Raw genomic sequence first — 26,139 nt, 5'->3', positions numbered from 1 at the left:
GCTAACAGAAAAATGCCAGGAGGAATGCAGCCAAGGTCCAGTGACCACCTCCCTGAAGAGAAATAGAACCATATAATCCATCAACATGAGATATTTATTGTGCAACCTATTGTATGTCTGTCGTTATTCTGGTGTGTAATGAGGAATATAAAAAAAATGAGAAATGAAAATATGGGAGTCTCTGAGCTTCAAGCTTTGGTCAGGCACAGCCCTAGGCATTGCGAACCAAGGGATGGAATTTCTCTCTCTCTCTCTCTTTTTTTCTCCTAATTCTGCATTCTGCATTTTTTTAAAAAAAATTGTCAAGGTTTTCAAGAAGAGAATAATCTAGTTGAATAATCTTGCAGAATTATCTGCAAGCTAATGCTTGCAGATTAAAATAATCTAAGGAATCCATGACTACCAAATGTAACATGACATCTGCCTGAGAGACTAGAACATTAAAGTAAAATCTAAGAAAATCTGCCTATGAAAATAGAAAATCCACTCATTAGCAGTCTTTCAACATCAGGTCATTAGTTATCATAATCTTTATGTAAAATGTAATAATAAGTGAAATTGAGATTGTGGACATGAGAACTCTACATTATCTTTGCAGCTTTTCTGAAATTTAAGTATATCATGAAGTAAGAAACTTAGATAACAATTTTGAAGAACACAATATAGGAAATAAAATGTAGGAAAAGGGAAGGACTGAAGGAGGGAGAACTTTAAGTCTTCAAATCCAACATATATTAAAGTTTCAATATAAATTTCCTGAATATGAATAAGTTTTATTATTTAAAATATTTTACTTATACATTTTATTCTTGCTCAACAAAGTGAACAAATCTCACCTACCTCTCATTGCTATCTCCTAGGCAAACCATAGAAGTTAGGAATTTGAAGCCAAACAGAGCAAATATTTTGAAAATATTTTGTAGAAAAATAGAATGGAATTTCTCAAGTTAAATACTGTGAGGCAGTAATTCTAAATTGATATGCATTGCATTATTTTGTCACATGAATTATATATTTACTAAAGTAATAGTTACATTACAAATGACATTATGAAATTATTTTCCTTTGATCCTGATAAAATTGAATGGGGAAAACAGTTTTCAAATCTAATATTTGAATGCATAACAAGTTTCATAATTTTCCACCTTTCTGTTGGATTCAAGGGAATATTTTTATTTAATTTATTATTCAAAATAATTATGACTTTTAGTTAATAAAAATAGTTGATTAAGGACAACTCAAGAATTATTCCAACTAAATAGTTCATTTAAAAATTTCTGTAATTTTTTTATTGCTATTTTGTTTTCATTTCAAGTTAGAAATTATAAGACATACTAGTGATAATTAATTTTTTACTTGAATTTTCCAGTCTGAATTTTGGAAACCAACATCTCAATGTTTGGCTCAGAAAACGGAAATAACTCTAAGGCTTGGAGGAACGTATTTTTAGCCTGTTGAAGTTTGTAGCTAGGACTCAGTGCCTACAAATTAGGTGTCAATGGCTCCAATTCTAAGCCACCGTAAGTAAGGGGTTTCATTGAGTTTGAAATGAAAATTAAGCCATATGCAGTTTTCCTTCCAGACAGAATGGAACTAGCTATGACTACTGAGTAACAAGGCCAAGAGTAGGAAGCCATGGTAAGTAAGGCATTATTAAAAGTAAAACTCTGGTACTTAGTTCATCAGTAACACTTTACTTCCCAATCTGTTTGGGAACTTCTCAAGCTCCTATACAAAATTCATAAAATTTCTGAGATCTTAATGATTATTCTATCTTCTTAAGTTCATAGATGACAAGTAGAAGGGTCAAATATTCTGCTTCAGTGGTACATAGAGCTAAGATATGTTTCCTTTTATTTGCATTCAATGTCCACTATTGTGTTAACGTTTATTTGGAAGCTGGCTATCCCATGGCAGACTTTTCATCACTATGTAGATACTCAGAATGAATAACTGACTAAAGACCTCCAAAAATGCTTTAGGTAAAAAAGGGATTGGCTTATCTGGATTTTTCTTGATTATTTGACACCATAAATTTCAGAGAATTGCTTCTCACTATTTTAAAAACATCCTTCATTGCTGAAAAATCATAGAAAGTAGCCCAACTAATGTAAACCATTGCCACATGACAGACATTATATTGCACACAACCTTTCCCTTTATCAAATGTCTCCAGCTCTTGGTTTTCAACAGCTGCAATACATCATGTTTAAGAAGACAGAATTCATAAAAATTATTGAGTATAATCCATGAATGAAGAAACGATCCAACACTGAGTCCATGGGAAAATAATTCGTAATCCATGGTGTTCAACATATTTCTTCACATTGTTTTTTACTTCCCTCAAATGAAGATCATTGTGACTGTAATTTAATAGGATAAGCAAATGTTCTTGAGTAAAAATTGAGAAATGTCCCTTTTTATACAGTCCTGGAATCTAACACACTCAGAGCCCATAATAGAGAAATATCAGCAAGTATTATAAAAAACAAGTACAGCTGAAAAAATACGAAAATAGCAGAGTATAACATTGCATAGCACTTACCTGAATCTGCATTAAAAATGCCTGTAAAAACACTGGTTTAGAACATAGATCAAATAGGTCAACTTAATATTGAAATTTCTTTGCACAACTAAAATTACCATAAGAAGAAAACATAAGCATTGTTGTTTCCAGGAAAGTAACCTAACAGCATAGTATAGTAAGAGAATTTACATAGTAATTACATTCAGTACACAATACACTAAAAACTACAAAACATTGAAAGTATAAGTAACACATGTAATGCACACTGATTTAGACTCTATTTTGTTGAGATTTTGTTAATTACGCCATATTTCTGTGGATTCAATGTAATTTAAATAACAAAATCATCAAAGCTTTTTGTGGTAATTAACAATTGGATTCTAAAGTAATACTGAATTTTAATGACAAAAAGTAAACTGGTGAAAACCAAGAACCAAACTGGTTTATCCAAATCACTTCAAAACAGGACTTCAAATTTTCAAGATTTAATTTTCAAATAATTGTACAGATTTTGTCAGTTGGATATTCTTAATATGGAAATATAAAATCCAAAATGCTCTGAGAATGTTTCAACTGAATATCCGTTTTGGAAAAAGTAAACCTTAACCCCTGCATCACAACATACAAAAATTTAATTTGAAGTAGGTTAGTTCTAAACATAATAGATAAAGTGTAAGCAATATTCCGAAGAATACACAGAATTCTACTTTCAGATAGATTAATGTATCTTAATCAAGTTATATAAAATGTTTTAAAAAAGAGCGATTAGTTAGACTTCATCAAAATTGAAATATTTCAAAATCATCCCTAAGAAGAGAGAAAATAGCCTAGCGCCTAAAGCCCTCGCCTTGAACGCCCCGGGATCCCATATGGGCACCGGTTCTAATCCCGGCAGCTCCACTTCCCATCCAGCTCCCTGCTTGTGGTCTGGGGAAGCAGTCCAGGAAAGCCCAATGCATTGGGACACTGCACCCGCGTGGGAGACCTGGAAGAGGTTCCTGGTTCCCGGCTTCGGATTGGCAGCACCGCCCGTTGCGGCTCACTTGGGGAGTGAATCATCGGACGGAAGATCTTCCTCTCTGTCTCTCCTCCTCTCTGTATATCTGACTTTGTAATAAAATAAATAAATCTTTAAAAAAAACTGTATCCTGAAAAATAAAAGTAAAAAAATACCCCCAATGTGAATATGACAAACCCAACAGTGCAGCCCATCCACTTCGTAGGAAAGACTTAGGGCCTCCCTCATCTCTGCAAAGCATATTCAGAAGTCTGAACTTCTAGTCAGTTCTTCCGACTTCCATTTGTCAGTTAAGATGTGCTCTGCGGACAGCATTTGTACCAGAAATGAAATTCCTGGTGTCCTGCTGCTCACTCACCCCAACATATCCTTTCCTTCATTCACTCCTTCAGTCTCTGCTTCCCTCCCAATCTAAAGAAGGATCTCATGGGGATGTCTTGCCCATCAGTGTTGTGTGACTTTCTAGAACAGTACTTGTGCATCCCAGATATTAATGGATGTGTATTGAAGGAATTGTTTGTTATATTAAATATTTCTAAAAATATGTGATAGGCAGAAAAGTGTATACTATTCACAGCTAGATTTTCACATTTGTTTCCAAATGTTTCTGGACTGTTTCAGAACACCCAAGTTAATACATGTGTATCTTGAGGCTCCAATAAGAATTTTTCCCATATCATTTTAATGATACAAAGGAAATCAGTGGTGGGGAGAGGAAATGGGCAGGATGGAAGGAGAAATTCCTGAGCCTGTGTAACTGTATCATGGAAAATAAATAAATTATAAAAATATGGCAGAAAAAAATTTAAATGTTAAGTACTCACAACTGGGTAACTCACAACTTTTAAGACGTTCAACACTTGTAATTGTTTTCAACTCCTTCCTTAGTCTTTCAAGTTTCTTTTGACTTTGCTTTATGTTACATCATGACACACCACAACTTCAAGTCACAAATTCAGCATGATGTTAGTATAACTCTTTTTGGGAAAAAAAATCAAATGCAATAAGCAAATAAAACAGGAAGTGACAATGGGGTCATTTTCAATACCAATAAAATAAAGGAAAACAACACATGTAATGGAAAAAGAAATTGTATTATTTTGGCCATGTTCACAGCATGGGATTGAAAAAGACAACTGCAGGATGTCTATCTTGGGAAGCTTAAAAAAAGAAATGTCTTGCAAGGATGGGAGGCAGTTATTACAAAACCAAATAAATTCTTTGCTGCAATAATCACATAAAAAGATTGATGTTGGAGTCAGGCATATGGCTCACAGGGGAGGAGTAATAAGATAAAGGCACATGCTGCTGGAGCAGGTGATGCACTAATTAGATTGCAGTGATGTGGCTCATACCATGTCTAGATGGAAATTATCCTAAACTATACAAAAGAAACAAAACAGAAGAGCACAGGAAATTATTTAGAGCCATGACCATAATGAAATTAGGATGATGGAACTGGAATAAGATTTTAACAAGACTTTTGTTGGCAAATAAAAGCAATTTATCACATAATATCAAAATCTGATTATATTAAATGAGTAAATCCCTCAAAGAACTAGAATTATTCTGACAAGATAGCTGTATCATCATGCAATTTTTAGGATTATTTTATGGTTATAAATATAATTACATGGGGGACCCATCAGACTGGGTATTTATATGGTTAATCCTTTTGTTGTGGTTCAGAAAAATTGTCTGGGATCACTTTAACCTAGAAAGTAGATTTCAAGATATATGACTTGCTCAAGAGCATACAGCTCTAGCAGAGGAATCCAGGGCCAGACTAGGGAGATTCAGTGCAAAGATAATATCCCTAACTGTGTGCAATGTGCTTGCACAGCACCAAGAAAATCAACGCAACCCATAGCACTCAAATAAGGAAATAGAGGCCAATGTATAAAAGTTTGTCATGACACTCTGCTTCACAGTAGAGCTACAGTTTTTTGATTATGACCGTGCCATTAAGTGCTGCTCTAACTGCATGTGGTAAGACCTTGAATTGCACTATAAACTTAAAAAAATGGACTCATGCAGGATATCTTTGATTTTCACAGTGTTAAAATATAATACACCTTGCAGTTGTTTCCAATACTGAGAGAGAATTGAAATGGTTGATATCTGAGGAAGTGAAAAACCAGTAAAAATAATCTTGAATAACTCTTCAAATTTTATATGTCAGGCCATTTAGAAAGCATACTGATATGCAGAATTTCTTGGAAATTGTCTTAGAATATAATTTGGATGGCTGAGAGATATTTACACCTGATTAAACTAATTCAGTCTTAGCTTCTGTTTCAATATTACTAAAATACTACAGTCAAATATTTTGAATTGCATAGATTCTACCAGGTATTCTTGTTAGTTCATGAATTTGAAATTTTACTTCTATTTAAGAATAAGCATTGATTATGTAAAGTAAAATTAATGAGGCTTTTTAGCAGCAGCAACAGTTTTGCAGATATTTCCTTGACTGCAGAAAGAAAATTAGTTCATTTGCAGTTTACTTGTATGAGAATCATAGGTAAAGGTCTTTAGATCAAGGTTAACCAATCTTAATACACTTTCCATAAGGATTTATGAATTTACTTGAAAAATACAATGTAATTAATGAATAAATTTTTAAAAATTTCCCAGAGAGATAGAGAAAAAAAATATCTTTCATCTGCAGGTTTACTACTCTGATGGCCAGAATGACCAGGGTTGGGCCAGGCTGAAGCCAGGAATTTCTTCCAAGACTCCAAGGTGAGTGGCAGAGATCCAACTACTTTGACCATTTTCTTCTGCTTTTTCAGGCCATTTGCCAAGAGTCAGTTTGGAAATGGAGCATCAAGGACATGAACCAGCACTCATATGAAAACAATTTTAACCAACTACACCACAACAGCAGTCCTGGAATTCATGAATTTTAAATTTGGGAGTTGTATGTCTACACTAAAAACATGACAAAGTAAAGAAGGATTCTCCCTTTAAAGACTGCTTACTCTTACCAGGAACAAACATTTTTAATAATAATAAAATTATTATTATATCTGTATATATTGATGTTATGTATCCAGAACCAATTATGTACCAAGTTTATAAACTTTTCATAGATTATTCCATTTAAATCATTATAAATATTTGGGTCAAGAATGAGTTAAGTTTGAAAAGATCTCTGGAGGCAGAAGGATGTGCAGCAGAGTTCAATCTTTAAGCCATCTGTCCTAGCAGCCATAGACAGCCTAGGGATAGAGAAAATAAAGAACTCCTTTGGAGGATTCTCAAGCCTCCTACAAGCAAGGAAAATCATGAGTCAAGTAGTTCTTGTCACAAGGTGAACTGGAACCCAGAGAACAATGAATATAATAAAATCCAGGTTGTCTAGGAAAAAAAAGTTTTCCTACTCAAATGTGTATTAAAGCTATCTTATTGTTTGATATAAAAGATAATTTGTAAATGACTTTTGAAAAATTGTTAAACCCATTCTACATCAATGTATAAGTATAACTAATGAATGGAAACATCCCAGAAAGTTACCTTAATATACAACTGGGTAAATCTTTAATCCCCTAAGGATGAGGATATTCTTTTATATTTCTTTCTAAGTTCAAAAGTAATGTACTACATCTGCAAATATTTTGCTTTCCACAACCAATATTGTTTTCTGTTTGATTAAATTAAGGTAGACACTGCTATCCTTGGAGCTGATCTTCCATCTTCTTTCAATTGCATATACAAGTGATATTTATCTGATTTATAATATTCATCCAATAAACATTTCTTAAGGAACTGCGATGTGCCAGATACTCTACAGGATGCTGAGAAAACAGGTTTATTTGTCAGATCAGCTTCAAAACAAGCCGCTTTAGCTCTTTTCTTATTTTCTGTGATCTTACATACACAAGTACTTCAGAAAATCTGTCTTAAATGTAAAAGATAGAAAGGACAGATTTCATGGTAGTAAGTTTTGCAAAAGCTCAAAACATGAGGGCATTTTGGTAAGGGAAGTGTTTTTCTGCATGAAACTACTTCAAAGCAAGATAAGGTCAACCCATTTGTCCCTGAGGTTAGAAAGCAGTTGCCCAAATTAGCTGTGTCTATGACAGAGTATATATTCTAATGTGCTTGTTTATTTCCAGTCAACTATATACATAGGATATTCTATGGTTAAGGCACCAAAGAAAATGCTAACATTAGAGGTAAATTCACGGATAAAGTATGGATCCACTTTCAAGGGGATATAGCCCACACTCATAAATAGTATGATGAAAAAACAAAATGGCAAATGTGTTAAGAAATTAAAATGTGCTGGATTTATTTGAGTATATATTAAAAATTTCAATTTGTTTTTATGTAAACAATTATTTCTGGTTTACTGGTGACGATTTCACTTGGCTATTCCCCTTACATCACTGCTCTTGCTTAAGTAATGGATAGTTGATAGAGACAGAGAAAGCAATATAGAGATAATAGAATATATTCAGTAGATCTGGAAGGAATGTGATGATGAGTTTCATTCAGTATAATCTAACATGCAAGCAGCTGCTGATGGAAGATAGCAAAAGGGACAGCCGGTGTAATTAATACAATGTCCCTTTAAAAAAATGAGGATATAGGTGGCCTGTAAGCATATCACTGTAAGCACACACTGTAAGCATATCAGCTATATATTGAGTCCTAATATTCTTATCTATAAATCAGAGGAACTCTGCTTTGATTACAGATATCCAGGTAACTCTTTAGTACCAATCTTTCAAACCCCATTAGCCAATTTTTCTACATGAATTAGGTGCACCATGAGGCTTCCTCTAAAATATATTCCTGGGCCCAGCATGGTAACCTAGCAGCTAAAATTATCACCTTGAACCCACAATAAAAATAAAATAGAACAAAAAATAAAAATAAATATTAATGTGTATTTTGTTTATTAAAGAAGAAAGTGAACAATTTAAATCAATTTCCAAAGCATTTGCTTTATTTTCTTGTCTGAAATACTGCTAGTGAACTTAATAAAGTACCACAGTTGTCACAGTGAACTAGGAAAAGAGGAAACATTAATCTCAGGTTTGGCTGAGACTGAATATCTTGTCAGAAGTGGTGCCTTTAAAGCAAAACGAAGAAAGCCGTAGGTAAACCAGTGTGCACTACAAAGGGGAAAAGAAAGAACCTACTTAGAATGGCACCCATCAACAATTCTACTATCTATTCCTTCAATGTTTTGTGAGTATCTACTTGGGGTTAAAACTCTGCTAGGCAAAAGGCATTTATATATATTTTTAAGATTTATTTATTTTCAACGGAAAGTCATAGATGCAGAGAGGAAGAGAGACAGAAAGGAAGATCTTACATCCACTGATTCATTCCCCAAGCAGCCACAAAGTCTGGAGCTGAGCCAATCAAAAGCCAGGAGTCTCCTCCAGGTCTCCCACACAGGTACAAGATCCCAAGGCTTTGGGCTGTTCTCGACTGCCTTCCCAGGCCACAAGCAGGGAGCTGGATGGGAAGCAGGGCTGTAGGGATTAGAAGCGTCCATCATATGGGATCCCGGCATGTACAAGGCAAGGACTTTAGCCACTAGGCTACTGCGCCTGGCTCTGCACACTGATTTTTTTTTAATGTGTTTCTCTAGCCATATGGTAAATGTACAAATGACCTGCAAATAATAGTACTTTTACTTTGCCAAAAGCTATCATCTGCCTCAGTAAATTACGATGTGATTAAAAACCCAAAGCATTAGTCTCTGGGTAGTTCTGGGAATGTCTAGCTTGAATACAGAACCACACAGGTGTGATACAAGAGTCCACCCTGAGTTTGACCTATGAAGATCTGGTCACTGCCAGAGTAAAGATCCCAGTAGAGTAGTGATAACCAAGGTAGAACTGAAAGAGTAAATTCACAAGAGAAACTCTGAAACATAAATCTAAAAAGTAGAATTTTCTTTTTAATGTTGTGTTGTATTATTTAGTGCTGTTTACTTGAAAATATATGGAGGTACAACTTAGGAAGGAAAAATATTTACTTTGGCTTACGGTGTTTTGATTCACAGTTTACAATGTGGTCACCCCACCAGTTCAGTGACCTGGCAATGGCAGCAGAAACAGAGCATAAGAAGCACACTCTTCCTCTACGCTCTACCCAGTCTCTGCTTCTAACATCATCATGATTGGATCATGGGATGCCACCTTAGCCACCTGATCAAATCCAATCACTTCCAAAACCCCATATTTAGATGCCATAATCCAATTGTCTCCAGCCCTACATGTCAGCTATTAGTATTAATCCACTGATCATTAACCAAAGATTTGGGGTTAAAATGTCTGCATGAGTCTGAGGTGCCAAATTCTATTCAATTCATAAGAAAATGTCTACTGACTTTTGGCTGAATTGGGATTTATTAGGGCAGTGCCATCACCTAGGGACTTCACAATAAATTCCAGGCCACTGCCATGCTTCCAGTTCTGAAAAATATCAGATGGCATTGTTCTCAACTCCAAGACCTCACTCAGAGCTACATGCCATTCCAGAGGAACACAAAATGGTTCTCTGGAAGGAAAGCTGGATTTTAAAATAGTTCAGATTTCATGCTTGGCTAACAAGCTAGGAAGAATCGTCATGCTGTTTCATGATGCTAGAGGCAAATGAATTTTACCACGTTATTATGATGTCTGGCTAGATTAGGATCCCAACAGTACTAGTGGAGCATTGCATTTTTTTCCCTTACACGGAGAGAAATTATCAGGGACTTCAATGTTTTGGAATGAGCTTTTCATAGTATAATATGGTACAAGGTAAGCAGCTCCAGTCTGAAATCCAAAATGCTCCAAAATTAATAACTTTTTGAGTACTAACATGACTCTACAAATGGAAGACTCTTCATTTCAATATGACAGCACATGACAATAATAGAGAAAATTATCTTCAGGCTGTATTATAAGTACATAAAATGCAAATGAATTTTAGGCCTAGATATATTCCTATATAACTCATTATATCAAAACATATTCTAAAATCCAAATCATCTAGTTGCTTGCATTTTGGATAATAACTATTCAATCTATAGCTACACTTTCAGTAAGCAAAATCTATACCTCGTGCTAAAGCAAAGAAACATACATGTTTTAGTGCTGAGGAAGAATTACTGTTTGGATTGAACTAAGAACACTATGCCTTCCTTTATCTGCTCTTTATGTAAATAATTTCTACCCTAACCCCCCATGAGATGCAGCTACAAAATGTTCCCAGTTTTCTGCCCGACTGAGAGGTTCATTCATCTATAAATTCCAAAATACCAACTAGGTGGCACAGGAGATAGAGCACAAAGTAAAAAAGATATCTATTTTCATGTAACTTACATACTAGAGAAAGAGGAAAATAAACAAGTAAGTAAAATATATGATAATCAGAAAGTAGAGAGAACAGAAAAGCAATTGGGAGGTTTTTAGAGCTACTTTTGAGCCAAACGTAGGATAAAGCCTTTCTTCTTTCAAAAACCTCATCATTCTTCATACTCCACCTGAGTACTGACCACCTGCTGAGGGAGTCTGAATGAACAGATACCAGGTTTTACTTATTACACAGAGCAAGAGCTTATTGGAAGTCGAAAAGAACCAAGGTTAAAAATCAAACTGGCAGATATTCGTGAACCTAAGCAAGGGATTTCATTACCCACACAGTGCAGCAGTTCCATAATGACTAGAAAAAGCATAAAAGATATGATCTTAAATTTTGACTTAACCATATAAGATTCATGTCTTCTTAAAAACACTGTATGGCTAGTTGGGTGATATGGCAGCAATATGGCAGCAGACAGTGGAGTACCATAAGCTGAGGCTTGCTGAGCTAAAACATGAATGTCTTGCTTGTGGTTTGGAGACAAAAGAAATAAAACTACACCTTATTAACAGGCTCCAGGTATATCTTGAAGTGCATGGGAAGAGGAGGCAAATGAAGATGTACTGCGAAATGAAACAGAGGAAGAAGAAGCAAAGCCCATAGAATTGTCTGTGAAACAGGGAGAACCCCCTGAAAAACAGCATTGATGTGACAGCAGAAAAGAAAGTGATAAAAATTACATCTGAACTACCACAGACTGAGAGAATGCAGAATATACCTGTAAACTTTGGAGACTAAGAAAGCTGCTCCTGCATCTGGGTTTGGGATTTCTTCATGTTCCAAGAAAAGATCTGACATCTGACACCAAGCTTTTGTTTCTGGATAAGCTAAAGGAAAGTGCTCAAAGATTTGGTTTGAATGTCTCCTCAATCTCCAGAATGTCTGAAGATGACAAGAAGCTAAAAAAGAGGAAGGAGCAATTTGGGATTGTCACAAATTCAGCTGGAACCGGGAAAAAACAAAGGATACAAAGGCAAAAACAAGGAAAAGAGCAGAGCACTTTGGCATTGCCTAGAAGAGTTCTTGATGTGTTTGGTTATCCAGTGGTTTCATTCCTCTGATTGTTCATGATCTCTCTCTGTCTCACTTCTCTCTCACTCTGTCTCACACACACATAACTAAATGCATAGTCTCTCTCTCACTCTGTCTCACACACACATAACTAAATGCATAGTCACATGCTTATATCCTGCCTCACTATGAGGAAGCACCTGTGAACTTCAACAGCAGTTGCACGTATTGTTGTTCCAACTTTAAGACTGTTGTGTTCCTGTTTAATTATTTTGCTTGTTAATCAAAAAACATAAATGAGAAAAGAATTGTATGAAAAAGAAAATTTCAGACCATTTGCTCCACATGCCTTCCCCCATGCCTTGAACCTCCCACCCTAAGCAGATGAGTATGCATCCTTGTTAATTATGTAAACAATGTCAAAAATTTTAAAAAACACATTGTATGAACATTTTCTTCCCGTGGGATTCTTTAAAAAGAAACATTGATTGGTTTATTTGAAAAAAAGAGTCACAGAAAGGGGAAATAGGGAGGAGAGAGGAAAAGAGGAGTGCAGGTGAAAGGAGAGTTATCTTCCATCCCCTCATTAATGTCGAAATGATTACAACAGTCAGGGCTAGACCAGGCTAAAGTTAGGAGACTTCTTCCAAATCTCCCATATGGGTTACAGGAGTCCAAATACTTGGGGCCTCTTCTGGTGCTTTCTCAGGCCATCAGAAGGGAGCTGGATCACAAGAGGAGCATCTGGAACTCTAACAGCCGCTTGTGTGAGATGCTGGCATCCTAGGTAGATTAACACACTGGCACCACAAAATGAGTGATTTTTTTTTATTTGTGCTTTGGATACAATAATTTATTCAATGCTTATGAGAGCTCCAATACAATAAGAAATGTAAAGCTACCAGAATCCGGGGGATGCCTGAGGATTTGTGATGTGTGTCACTTTGCTTCTAGCCTCTGAAGGGACACTGACCAAGGCCAAAGTTAGACTATAAAGAATAGATCAAAACTATAGAGGTCAACAGTGAACTCAATTAATTACAGCTAGTTAACTTAAGCTACCACTTTGGTTCCTTGCACCCCATTTCCAAAGGCCTGCTTTGAGTTCAGTCTACTCTATACTTCTGATTCAGCCTCTTATTAATGCAACAGGTCCAACAACTTGAGTTCCTGCCTCCCATTGGTTCCTGGCTTCAACCTGGACCAGACTCAGCTGTTGCATCATCAGAGGAATAATCAGCAGATGCAAGATCTCTTTCACTCCCTTTCTTTGTGTCTCACGCTCTCTGTGTCACTCTGCTTTTAATTATGAAATAAATCTTTGTTTAAAATCAGCTTCAGTAAGTGCAAAGGCATTAGAGGTATGAATTTGCCCATATATTTCTGAATATATGGAAAATAAGGCATGTAATTTGGAATTATATTATCTCTGCTTCCTTGGGATACAAACAAAACTATAAAAGGATTATGCTGTCAAAAACTAACTAAATTATTTGTCACCCATCTGCAGGTTCTGTGTTGTGCTGGGAAGTTCCAAGCTAAGTGAATCAGCACTCATACCCCAGACTTGCTGTTCTCTGAGATGCATGGAAACTTCTGGACATCTCACTCTTGTAGTGATACAGGAACATGAGTAGGAGAGAGCTGTCAAAGAACAGCAGTAGTTTAACTTATCAACAACTGCTAGTTTCCATACAAACTGTTGTCCAGATCATCAATCTAGAATTCATCACCCTGTATATAAGACAATACCACCCACTGGCAGCAAGTCCATCTGTGTATTAGAGCTAATAACGGTAAATGTTCCCTGAACTATTCTTCTGGTATTACTGAATGCTGCTTTATGACTGAGAGCACACATGTGAAAGCTATCTGACCTATGTTGGAGGAACCAAGGCAGTTGTTGTGATCTCATCCACATAAGAACCAAGTTTTTAAGAAATGAGCTAACCATGCACAGATTATGTGGCAAGGAAAAAAAAATGTGTTCTTTGGTCTGGAGGAGATACTTTACTGTCAGCTTAGCAATTCTTTCAATCATTTAAGTGTCTATTGATGACATTAAGGGTTTCTGGGAACATACTACAGTAATGCTTTTTGTTTGTCTTTTTGGAAAAGAGCTAACATTTTAGTAGGTTACCCAAAACAACTCATTGCTCTTAGTATATTGGAAGTGGCTGCTCTCGGACAGTGTCATTAACATAGTTGATCTAATTTTCTACTAAACGATCTGCTTCTATAAGAAAGGCTTTACACTTTGCTCATTTAGAATTATGCCCCAAGAGTGATTTATAGGTAAAGAAGTTTCTATGTCTGTATTGTTACATAAGCATGTGTTTCTATCCCTACTGGGTACCTACTGTGTTAGCCAGAATTTTGTTAGAGAAGAAGAAAACCTGATTGATTTAAAATAAGTGATTTATTATAGGGATTAGGCTTTTATGTAACTGTGGAACTAGTGAATAAATCTTAAGAAAAAGATGACCTTCATAAGGTTTTAAGTTTTGAGCAGTCACTCTGGCAAATGTGAAACAAATCTATATGTAAACGTATATGCAGCTGGGACTCACATCATCCACAAATTCGCTTAACAATGCAGATGAACCACAGGTGAGGCTCAGATCCTTCAACTCAGAGCTACACACAAATCACATAGAATCTGAAGCAGGAAACTCATTATCGCCAAAGAGCTGAATGGAGTTGCAAGGATCCCCTGGGAGTCCTTATTGGAGTCAAGACTGCTGACATAGCAGTATTACTGTAGGGTTTGGATCAAAAAAAAATTATTGTAAGAACCGAAAGTCACTAGATTTTTAAAGTTATTCATCACTGAGTTTACACAAATAAGTAGTTGAAGGCAATACATAAATCCATATCTAGGTAAATAAGATACAGCAGAGCTACCCTTTAGAATGCTTTCTAAAAGAAATCAATAGACACTCTGCAATGTGAATAACTCCAATAAAAGCTGATATTGAAAAAATATAAATATAACATGTTATATTCAAGCCAATGTTGTAGGAAAAATATTCCTCTGAGCTCTAGCAAACTCTTTCTTTTTACACAAAAGAATTTGTAAGGTTTTCTAGTTTCATGATTATTGAGCATTCATGTAACAGATACTCCAATTAGATTCCAAAACAAGCATGTTGGAAAATAAAATACATAATTTTCATCACTATAAAGGAAAGAGAAATTAGATAAAGTAACACAAAGGTAGAGAATATCAGTGCTGTATAGTAAGAATCTAATTTTCACTTACTGCAGCTTAAAATTTAAAACTCATGACATAAAACCATGAGAAAGTAACATCTAGAAAAAAGAAAATAAAGCAGAAAGGAAGAGTGAGAGTCATGGGGAGAATTCTTTCCATCATTCCCTTAAGACAGAAGATGCTCTTCTACTGAATAGACCTATAGGATAACATTTCATGTTGTAGTGCCCATAATATGATTCCCTTATGAGATATCTACATTCTATGACTGAGTACAATCACCAAGGATTTTATACTCTTTGGCACTGTTAAATGTTATAAAACTCTCCCCTGTTTTTGAAAATTTTATAATGGTAAAGGTGAACAATTGGGTGACACTATATATTTATGATCATTATCATTTGTATTATCCATCACTAATTAGATCTTACTCATCTAGTCAATCATCAAATGTTTGTTGAATGACTACCACATATAACCCATTCTATGAGATCCGATGTTATATATTTTAAAATGATTTGGCATTGTGGTATAATGGGTAAAGCCATCTCCTTAAATTCTGGCATCCCACAAGGGTGCCCAGTTTGTGTTCTGGCTGCTCCACTTCAGATCCATCTCCCTAACAATGGCCTTGGAAAGGCAGTGGGAGATTTCTATGTGTTTGGAGCCCTGCCACACTCCTGTGGAAGAGCTGGATAAAGCTCCCGGCACCTGGCTTTGACCTCGCCCAGCCCTGACCATTACAGCCATCCAGGGTTGAATCTCACAGTTGAAGATCTCTCTCATTCTCTCTCTCTCATTCTCTCTCTCTCTCTCTCATCTGTTATTCTGATTTTCAAAAATGAAACTGTTAGATATATTTTGATAATAGGATCCTAGACTCAGCCATTATCCATACCTACATGCGGATACACTTAAATAGCAGAATGATAGACTTAGGACTGTTTATGCAGGATTATACTATTGTAATAATATAGGGCAAATCAATGAGGGGGGAGTGGTCTTGCGGAGGGGAGAAGAGAAATCCCAGAGCCTATGTAACTGTATTATAAAATAATAAAATAAATTAATGGCTTAGTACTGGTGGGGTATGGGCTAATATTTTCCTAGAAAGATGCCTACCTGTAGCTCTCACAAGTGATCATGAGAACCAGGGCTGGGGCAGGCATAGCTGGACAAGGCAGCAGCACCCACCAGAATGTGTGTGGACAGGATAGAGGTTAGGCTAAATGAAGCTTCAGCACCCATGGTATGAGAACCAGATAGGATACAGGATGGACCGGACTAGAGAATTGCACAGGAACTGGGGCTGGGGTTGGCATTGTAGAGGGAGATTACAGGGATTCATCCCAACTAAGCTGTAGTGCCAACTGGTATGCATTAAGGCCGAATATGTGGTAGCAGGAAAAGGCTGGACCATAGCATCCACTGGTTACCATATGAAATAAGGATGAGAACATACTGACTAGGTGATTACAACCACCAGTGTATGTATAGACCATGCCTGGTGATAGACTGAGTTGGACTCCACACTGGCTGGTATACACAGCAGTCAGGTTTGAGGTTACTTCAGGCAAGGTTTCTCAAGGGACTTCCCCACCCCAGCTGGATCACTGGACTCAAAATTCTTGCCACAGGGAAAATCATAGGATTTATGGTCTGACCTTGGAAGATGTATATAGCAAGACTGAGCCCCCTTAGTTACTGATGCATGTGCAGTAAACAGTGTGCCCAAATGTATGTGAGGGACATTATAGCCAACTCATTCAGGCCTGCAGAGGACAGCAAGTATCATATCAGAGGATGGATAGAAGAACAAATTGGACAACTCTCCTGGTTAAGCTTTGACAGTAAGTATCTGGGTGAATTTATTCACTAACATGGACTATGTCACCCAATGGACCTTGGAAAAATTTCCTCAGTCTATGGACAATGAAACCAACACCATCTCCAAACTATTAAAACCACTTAAGCAATACTCTTGGAATCTTCGCCACATTGTGAATCCTAGGATGACATCAAGTGGTTGTCCCTTATCCCCAAGTACCCAAGTACGGTTTAGCTTGGCTTTCTCTCCCCCTTCCCCCACCTCCCCAGATACAAATACAGGAACAAAAATACAAATCACAAGAGTAGGTCTCACCAATTTTCTCCCATGCCTCCACCCTCCCAACTCTAAGCAGTGCTCCACATGAGCACAAATCCTTCTCGGCTATGTAAACAACGTCAAAAATAAAATAAAATAATTTTAAAAAGAAAGATGCCCAGCTAGTAAGCCTTGGCATCTTTGAACATGTTGCCTTACATGGCAAAGAAATTCTGTAGATGTCATTAAGGAATTTCAAACGAGAGATTTCCCTGGATTTCCCAGGTGGGTCCAGTATCAACACAAAAGTCCTTATCTGCTCAGCAGGAAAGCAGAAGGCAGGTCAGTTAAAGTCAGAGAGAAATGATACATTCATTGTTGACTTCTCACTTCTGGGGCACTAAACTAGTAAATATTTTTGTTTTTTTAAGCAACTAAATTTGTGGTAAATTTTCACAGCAGTAATAGGAATTTAGTATAATCCATGATTTTGAGAAACTTCTGAAATAGTGAAGGGGCATCACAAGCAGACATTGAAATACACAATGTTAGTTGATTGAGTTATCCACCAGATATCATCAAATTAACTCTCAATGGGCATTCTAAGAAAGCCTCTTAGAAGACGCATAGGCCAGAAGGGACTACTAGTAGCAATAGCAGTAGTAACAATAATAACAAATGATGGGAAGCAGAAATGAAGTTTGGTATGAAGGACACAGGGAGACAGGAGTAGAGTATTTAAGTCAAATGAATAAAAATATGGCATGTATAAAACATCAAAAATTTGAACAATGGCAGGCCCTTAATGAGCCTAACTTTCATCACATCCTCCATCCCATCCCTCTTAGGTCCACGGAAAGCAGTTGTATTTTCCCTGGATGTTGGCAGTGCTGATAACTGTTTCCATTTCATCTATTTTTTTCACAGAGGATGACAAGCATGAATTATTAAGGCAGAAATTATCTTTTCACTGACACTGACACCAATTTTCTCACACAAGCTACTTTACAATCTCCAATAATCACAGACACATTAAACATGCAGCAGGTGTTGGAGATGTATGCTTTTTAGTTGTTTGACAAACACACTGTTATTGTTTCCTGTGGTTAATCTGAAAGCCATGCATTTAACCTCCTGCTAACACACAGATGACAGAGTGACTTCCGCATGAATCTGCAGATCAGTGTCATTTCTATAGTATTTGTGTGTGTTTCACAAACTTCTAACTTACTTCTTAGTCCTCTGTTTGTAGTATTCTCAAGGTCCAGGTCCAGCATCCATGTTAAAATGGGAAATGCATAACCATTGCCTGTGATAATCAAGGGGCACCTTTCTTTCTAAACAGGACTCTGCATTTCTTTTTGTTTGTTTGTTTTTGTCTCCTTTTTTTGCATTTATTTCCAAGGATAGAATATTGATTCCCAGGAGGTCTGTAACAGTCTGAAAGTTGAGTGAAGAAAAAAATGGACTTTCTTTCCTTATGACTCTCTATAGGAGTATCAGCAAGAATGAAGAACTTATGAGTCCGTAAACCACAAGAAATTTTCAAAGTATAAATAGGAATTTAATTAAGGCAAAAAATAATGAACCATAAGTTATTTCCTGAAGTAAAATGATAAGCTTTGTAGAAAAACCTATTTTTATTTTCAGAGTTTGCCACACTCATACCTGATATATGATCATGACAGCAGAGTGAATATGTTACTGGTAAACAAAAAGAAAGGGACTGATTGGATAGACACACAGTTTCCTCTTTAATTATAATTAACTGCTATTTGCACAGAGGTTAAAGTTTGCATTTTTTCAGGATTCCTATATTTAAACCACATTAACTATAAACTTTAAAACCATAGTTTTTGTATAAAAAAAGAAGCAAATAAATCTACTGCAACAGTTTCAATAATTTAGATACAATCATTTTTACTAGAAAAAATATATATTGTACCTTTTGGTTGATTCTTTTTATATATGAAAAAAAGATTTTACTTATTTACCTCAATTCAAAGCTATAAGAGAGAAATCTAGAGATCCTCCATCTTGGGGTTCACTCCCCAAATGGCCCCAGCAGTCAGTGTTGAGACCAGGTTGAAGCCAGGAGCCAAAAAATTCTCCTAGGTCTCCCATGTTGGCAGGGATGTGGGTGATGAAGGGACACTTGGGAAATCTTCTCCAAGAACCCAAAACACTTGGGGTCCTCTGCCGCTGCTTACCCAGACACATTAGCAGTGAGCTGGATAGTAACGTGGGGGAAATAGGGGGAGGAGAATATGTGGAGGAAGAAAGGGGAAGGCTAGGATGGAATTCCTAGACACACACACACACAAAAAAAATGTTTCATGGAAAAAAATGAAAAAAACTTTAAAAATTAAAGCAAAATGCTTTTACTTTGTCCAACTTAAAAAAAAAAAAAAAGCAGTGGAAGAACTAGGATGCAAACCAGGACCCGTGTTGGATCTGGCAATCTGGCATTGCAGGCAGCAGCTTTACCATGCTATACCACAAAGCCAGCCTCAGTCAACTATATCTTGATAGAAACAGATCAGTCCTTTGAGAACTGCATTCAGTAATCACAAAGATAAAATGCTGTCCTTTACAAATCTTGCTTCCGAATTCAGTGTTCATTGCTAATTTCCATATATCACAACATTTTTTACTCTTGATGATTACTAAGAAAAGCTAATGAAGTCAGTTTGTATCAACTATTACTGAGAATTATTAAAATGTAAACCCTATAGTGTATTTAGAAACATAATTCACATGGCTACAGATTAAAATTCTAAGTATTTCTCTTTAAGCTCTTACATTCTTTAAAAGATTGCTCTGGGTCTTCAATTAAGAGTCTTCTGTAGTATTCAGAATTGAAATCATTAGAGTGAGAGAAATGTATTTATAAATCAGTGAAATAACCACTAATTGTCTATATCAGTAATCCCGTAAGCACTACAAAATATTGAGAAATTCATTTTGAAAATTCTCTACAAATCACATTAAATCGGGACATGCATGATGAACAGATAAAATTTGGGAATATTTTCCTTATAGATCTAATAATTATTAGATTTTTCAATCTTGAAAGTGTTCACAAATTGCGGAATCACTTTCCCTCTGCAAAAAAATGGAATTTGATTCAAAGGATTCTTGACTTTCAGGGCCATGGCTGGTAACACTAAACTTTTTGCTTTTGCTTCTGGTTCTGCTTTGTTTCATTTTTGGTTTCCCTATAGCACGCTTCCCTATCCCTGAACTCTAGTGTGGCCACACATTCTTTCACAACAGATGAAGTAAACAGATCCAACATCACCACTGTTCAAATCTTGCTTTGTTTTCTGGCGTTAACAAATCTTCCTCTCATCTCAGTCATGGCAATCTATCCACTAGATGCACCTGAGCTCTCTTCTCTTTGGAGTTAAGGATGGAGATTATCATTAAAAAAAAAAAAAATCTCTGCAGGTTGGGGCTATGTAGGTGCAGGACTGTGTGATGGCTGCGGGCCTCTCTACCCTCTGGTGTTCTCACTGGGTCTTGGAGGTCACATGGATTGTATGATCTACCATCCAGTTGCTTTATCAAAATTCATTGTCCTACCAGGCAATGAGCTCGGCACACTGGGCATTGAGAGCCATGGCAGGCCAACATCCCAGGCAGAAAAGTGGTGGCCCTGATTAAAGTTTCAGGAGGACCTACTGCTCAGTGGGGCCAGGATGCCCTAGAGGAAACTCATCTTTCTCCAAAACAGCAGGTCAGATCCATGACTGACACTTTGAGTTCGACACCCAGGAGACCATGCCCATGAGCCTCCCATTCCACCCATGCATGACTTTATCCATGACCTGTGCTGCACCAAGACATGGCACCTCATGGTCCATTAGGCCACAGCTTCCTAGAAAGATCATCTACAGTCTGAACTACCTTTAACATTTTCCCATCTAGGATTTCCAATAATCAGTAAGTTTAAAATAGTTGGGAGTCTTTATAATAAAATCGAACATTATTGCTTGAACAAAAATCCCTTTAGGGGTTAGCATTTTGTGCCAGGACATTGACATTAAGCATAAGAAGAAGAATTGAAGATGATTTTAAAAAATTATTTGCATAGTCATAAATATTATCTTCTCTGTTCAGTTTTTCTTAGTCCACAATTATAAAAGCAATATTCTGAATGACAGGTTTATAATTTTGAAATAATTATGGGATTTTGAGTGAAACATCAGTTTTCTGTTATAGTAAAGGGTGCTTCTACCATTTGCAACAAGATGTTTTCAACTAGAGATCTTATGATCAATGAAATAAGCCAATTCCAAAAGGACCGATATCATATATTCTCTTTGATATAAAGCAATCTTCATGCAAAAGATTAATATATATGTAAACACATATATACATACATTCATGTAGAGGAATGATATAATGGAGACTAACACACTAAGAAGTTACAGTATGCATTTTGACTTCTGAATAAAAGATGAAATCCCAATGAAAATGGGAGGGGGAAAGGATGAATAGGAGGGTAGAAGGGAAAATCCTTGAACATATGCAAATGTATCATGAAACAAAAATTAAAGAAAAAACACTAGCAGTAGTACCATCATTGCAGAAATACTACTTCCAAGAAATATGCTTTAATGTGAAAATAAAGATGGATCATTTGTACAAATGATGAGTTCACCACTTTGATTAGAAAAACTGAAGGCACTTTCCTTTCAGAGGATTGGCTATTTTACTCTGTTTCTACTGAAACAGTAAATAAGGACAAGTTTTACCACAGGTGTGTGAATTTGCATAAATTGTAGGGTGATATGCAAAACTAATTTTAATAAAGTAAAAATTAGGCCATCTAAGAGATTGAGTATATAATTATCATGCTTACCATTTTTTATGATTGAAGCAAACAACTATGTTTAGAAATGCATCTGTTTCAAATAACAAAAATAGTGTTATAGCTAAAAATACTTTCAAGAATATACATTATTCTGAAAAACATAAGTGTTTGTTAGATTTTCCAATGCAGCCACTATCTCAGGTATTATGATATGCCATATTGGCTCTATAAAAGAAAACAAAACATTTATCTAATTTTGTTTTTCTTAGTATTGATTTATTCCAACTGGAGGCAAAGTGGAGATTGTTTTTTGTTTTAATTACTCTGTTTTTAAAGGATTTATTTATTTTTATTGGAAAGGCAGATATACAGAGACGAGAAGCGACAGAGAGGAGGATCTTCCGTGCGATGGTTCACTCCCCAAGCGGCCACAATGGCTGGAGCTGAGCCAAACTGGAGGAGCCTGGAGCCTCTCCTGGGTCTCTCACATGGGTGCAGGGTCCCAAGGCTTTGGGCTATCCTCACTGCTTCCCAAGACCATAAGCAGAGAGCTAGATGGGTGGTGGAGCAGCCAGGATTAGAACCAGTGCCCACTTGAGATTCCAGCACATTCAAGGTGGTGACTTTAGCTGTCTGGTTATCACACCAAGCCCTAATTACTCTTTCTATAAAGAAAGTTCATTACAGGTTTTCATTAGAAAACTTGCTAACCTTATACAATGATGTTCTGCATATATCAGTTGAAAACTCAGCTATTGAGAACTCGCGAGGAATAAAAACATGTATTCCAAATTCTATATTACCACATCAGAATTAGTATCATTTGAGGGTTAACTGTCATCCTAGTGGGCTTTGAAATCTTTTCACTAACTATTCACATGTAAAATTGGCATTTTTAAAATTCTCAAACATCTGCTTGATATTTTTCAAGGTAACTGAAGACTGTCATGTTTTCTCCAGAAAATGTCTTATTAGCAAATTCTAATCTCTTATTATAAGAAATAACTGACTAAATTAGCAGGAAATACATACTGAACATATTTTGTTAAGGATCCTCCAAATTCTGTCTAGATGCTGAGACCAAACTTTTGTGATGACGTAAAGGCAGGGCCCAGCCGCTTGTCTATCTCAGCTCAAGGTATCATTGTCATGTCTTTGTCAAAATTCACTAAGCTAAGGAAGTGATGCAGCTGTCCGACAAGTCTAATCACCAAATCGTAGTAGTCATTTGCTTTTCCATTAAATAAGAACACTGATGGCCAATTTTTTCCCCTTAGGTGGTTTGTGTACGTGAATTTCAGGTCCAGGCAGAATGTCATTGCATATAACTCCCAGGCCAAGTGGGGTTCCATTCTCTAGAAGACATTGCATGTCCAACCAATCAAAGGAAGGTCACAAGCACCACTCACAACCCAAGAACTTGGACATGAGCTGACCATGCACCTCTAAGTCCCAGTTACAATCTAAAAAAAGCCTTTACTAACTGCTCAGGGAGCCTGGGAATGAAGTGATAGCTGCCTTGTTACTTGCTCTATGCTTTGCAGTAAATACCTGCTGATCTATGCCTATATGAAGTATTGACAGAGATAAAAAGTAGCTTAAGCTCTTAAATTCTCATTATCAGCAAGTATGAATGTAAATTTGCGCAATCAATTTTGAAAACACCTAAGCAGCTAAACATATAGCTAACACCCTTTTATCAGAGTAAAAATATTATCCAAAAAGTATCCCTAAGATTATTATTCTTAGGCAAAATATCAGATAATATAGTATTTGGTGGAGTGCTAATGTTTGGAATACTAATTTTTTCAGTACTTGAATATATTGTAGGAGTAATAAAATGGCAGAGGTGCATTCCCCCATTATTCATCTTATTTTATGTGCACAAAACTTTATCTCAGTTAATTGTATAAATCCTTAATAAATTAAAGCATCACACACATTAACCCTTTGCCTTATTTTTACTAATACCCCTATTACCTAAAGACCCGAGGGAAGAGTTTCATAAAGTACTAATGCAATTATGCTGTGAAAGATGCAAATCTCAAGCTAGTCATCCCTCTTTGTCATAGTTTTTTGGCCCTGTTCCAACACATTATGATGTTTCACTACTGGAAGGAATCTAAGTGTGTTGATTTATATTACAATAGGTCAGTGTACAGCAGGTTTCCCAGAACTACTTGACTAATCTGAGCATGCGATAATGCTAATAAATTCAAAGAAGAGCCATGCATTCAATTTTTCTTTTCATAGACTATTACTGAAACTTCTGTTTTTTCTTAGTTGAAATTTGGCCATAGTGGGATAGTTGAGCTTAGTAACTAATACTAAGTTCACTCTATAAGGCATTTAAAAAATAAGAAATATTGAGGTTCTGTGATGGAACACTCTTTAAAAGCATTTCAATAGCACTTCTCTCTCATCAGATCTCCAAGTGGTCTCTCTACAATGCATTGATATTTGATAGTCCCTCATCATACACACACACGAGAACTACTTTGGTCCTCCCTCAACCTACTTGGTAAACTTCCTGTGGTCCAATGCCTATATTTGGGTGCACAGTAATTCAGTGATTGCTAACGTCCATACACTCCCTAAAGGAGCATAACAGCCAAGGCTCAGTCAGCTTGAAGCCATGAACCTAGGACTTTCTCCAGGTCTCCAACATTGGTGGCAGGAGTCTGATACTTAAGCCTTGTTCTCTTTTTAAGATTTATTTATTTAGCTTGAAAGTCAGAGATGGAGAGAGATCGTCTGGTTCACTCCCCCAAAACTCCATAACATTCAGAGGTGGGCTGGTCTGAAGCTAGTACCTAGCAAGCTCCACTGAGTTTCCTGCACGGGTACAAGTATTCAAGGCTTTGGGCCATCCTCCACTGCCATCCCAGGCCATCATCTGGGAACTCAGAAGGGAAGCAGTTAGTAGTCAAACTAGGTGACCATATGGACTGGCAGCACACAGGCAGAGGACTAGCTCAGAATTTCACCATGCTGGTCCCTTGAGCCTTCTTCTATTGCTGTCTATGTGCAGCACCATGGAGCTGGATCATAAGCAGAATAAATGGGATTCTAACCAGCACCTTCGTATGAATGATGAGTTGTAAATGTCAATTTACTGTGTGCTATAATTGGTCTTGAAAATCTTTTCATGTTTCCTTTACAACCAGCATAACTTTACTAATACTATTCCTGAAATGTATAATTATTAGCACTGTAAAAATACTAAGGCTCTCACAAACAGTGGCAGTTCTTCATGGAAAAGATCACCTTATTTGAATACATGAAATGCAACAGAATTATTCTACTTATTTTATTTATATACTTCATTTAAACTTCATCAAAAAATTTAAGACAATTATCTTGTTTTACCCAGGAAACATGCTTACTAAGCTAACTCATAATTTAAACAAGACCTGCTCAACAAAGTCTTCTATCCCACATTCATTGCACTGCAAGAAATATGTGCGTCCCTCAGGATATTAACATTTTAATAACCATAGTAAAATTAATGACAATAAAGACAAAAGTTCAGAGCCACTAAATACTGAGTGTACGTCAGATACTGTACTACGTTCTTAGATGTATTCATATTTAATTCACTAACATGGTTTTAAATTACTTGTCAAACATCTTTATGTGGGTGGTAAAAGAATATGAGAGCATGGATAATTGGAACTAAAAAGCAAGAAAACGGATTTATCAGCAAGTGTCGGATAGCAGAAGTGGATTCCAAACACACATTGTCAGTTTCACAACTTGTGTACTGACTTATCCTAAGCATAACAATGACCAAATCTCAATGGCCAAGTGAACTAATACTAATACATTCATCATTGGGTAGGACTCTTAATAAATGTAATTTCTCAAAAGGAGAATGCAAGATCAGAGAACAAGAAGAGAATGGATGAAAGTTTCTACAACTGATTTTGATCATAGCTGTGATTAATTGGCTTAATGAATTCAGCACAATGTTTGAATATCTGAATTATCTTCTATCAGGTTTATTAGCCTCACTGACCAGGCGGTGAGTGGCTTGGATTAACTTTTTCTTTTTTAAGAGTTGATGGTCAGTTGGCCCTTTTCAAAGTCC

General features: G+C 36.4%; 1 pseudogene; it reads left to right on the top strand.

Moving 5' to 3' along the window:
- The first annotated feature begins 11,312 nt into the window (after window positions 1-11,312).
- Window positions 11,313-11,934, top strand: LOC101536486 (SAP domain-containing ribonucleoprotein-like; annotated as a pseudogene).
- The last annotated feature ends 14,205 nt before the right edge of the window (window positions 11,935-26,139 follow it).

This window comes from Ochotona princeps, chromosome 8, assembly GCF_030435755.1.
Source record: "Ochotona princeps isolate mOchPri1 chromosome 8, mOchPri1.hap1, whole genome shotgun sequence".
In the NCBI taxonomy this organism is placed as follows: domain Eukaryota; kingdom Metazoa; phylum Chordata; class Mammalia; order Lagomorpha; family Ochotonidae; genus Ochotona; species Ochotona princeps.
Note: the sequence above shows the minus strand (reverse complement) of the source record. Positions and strands in the feature narration are given on the sequence as shown.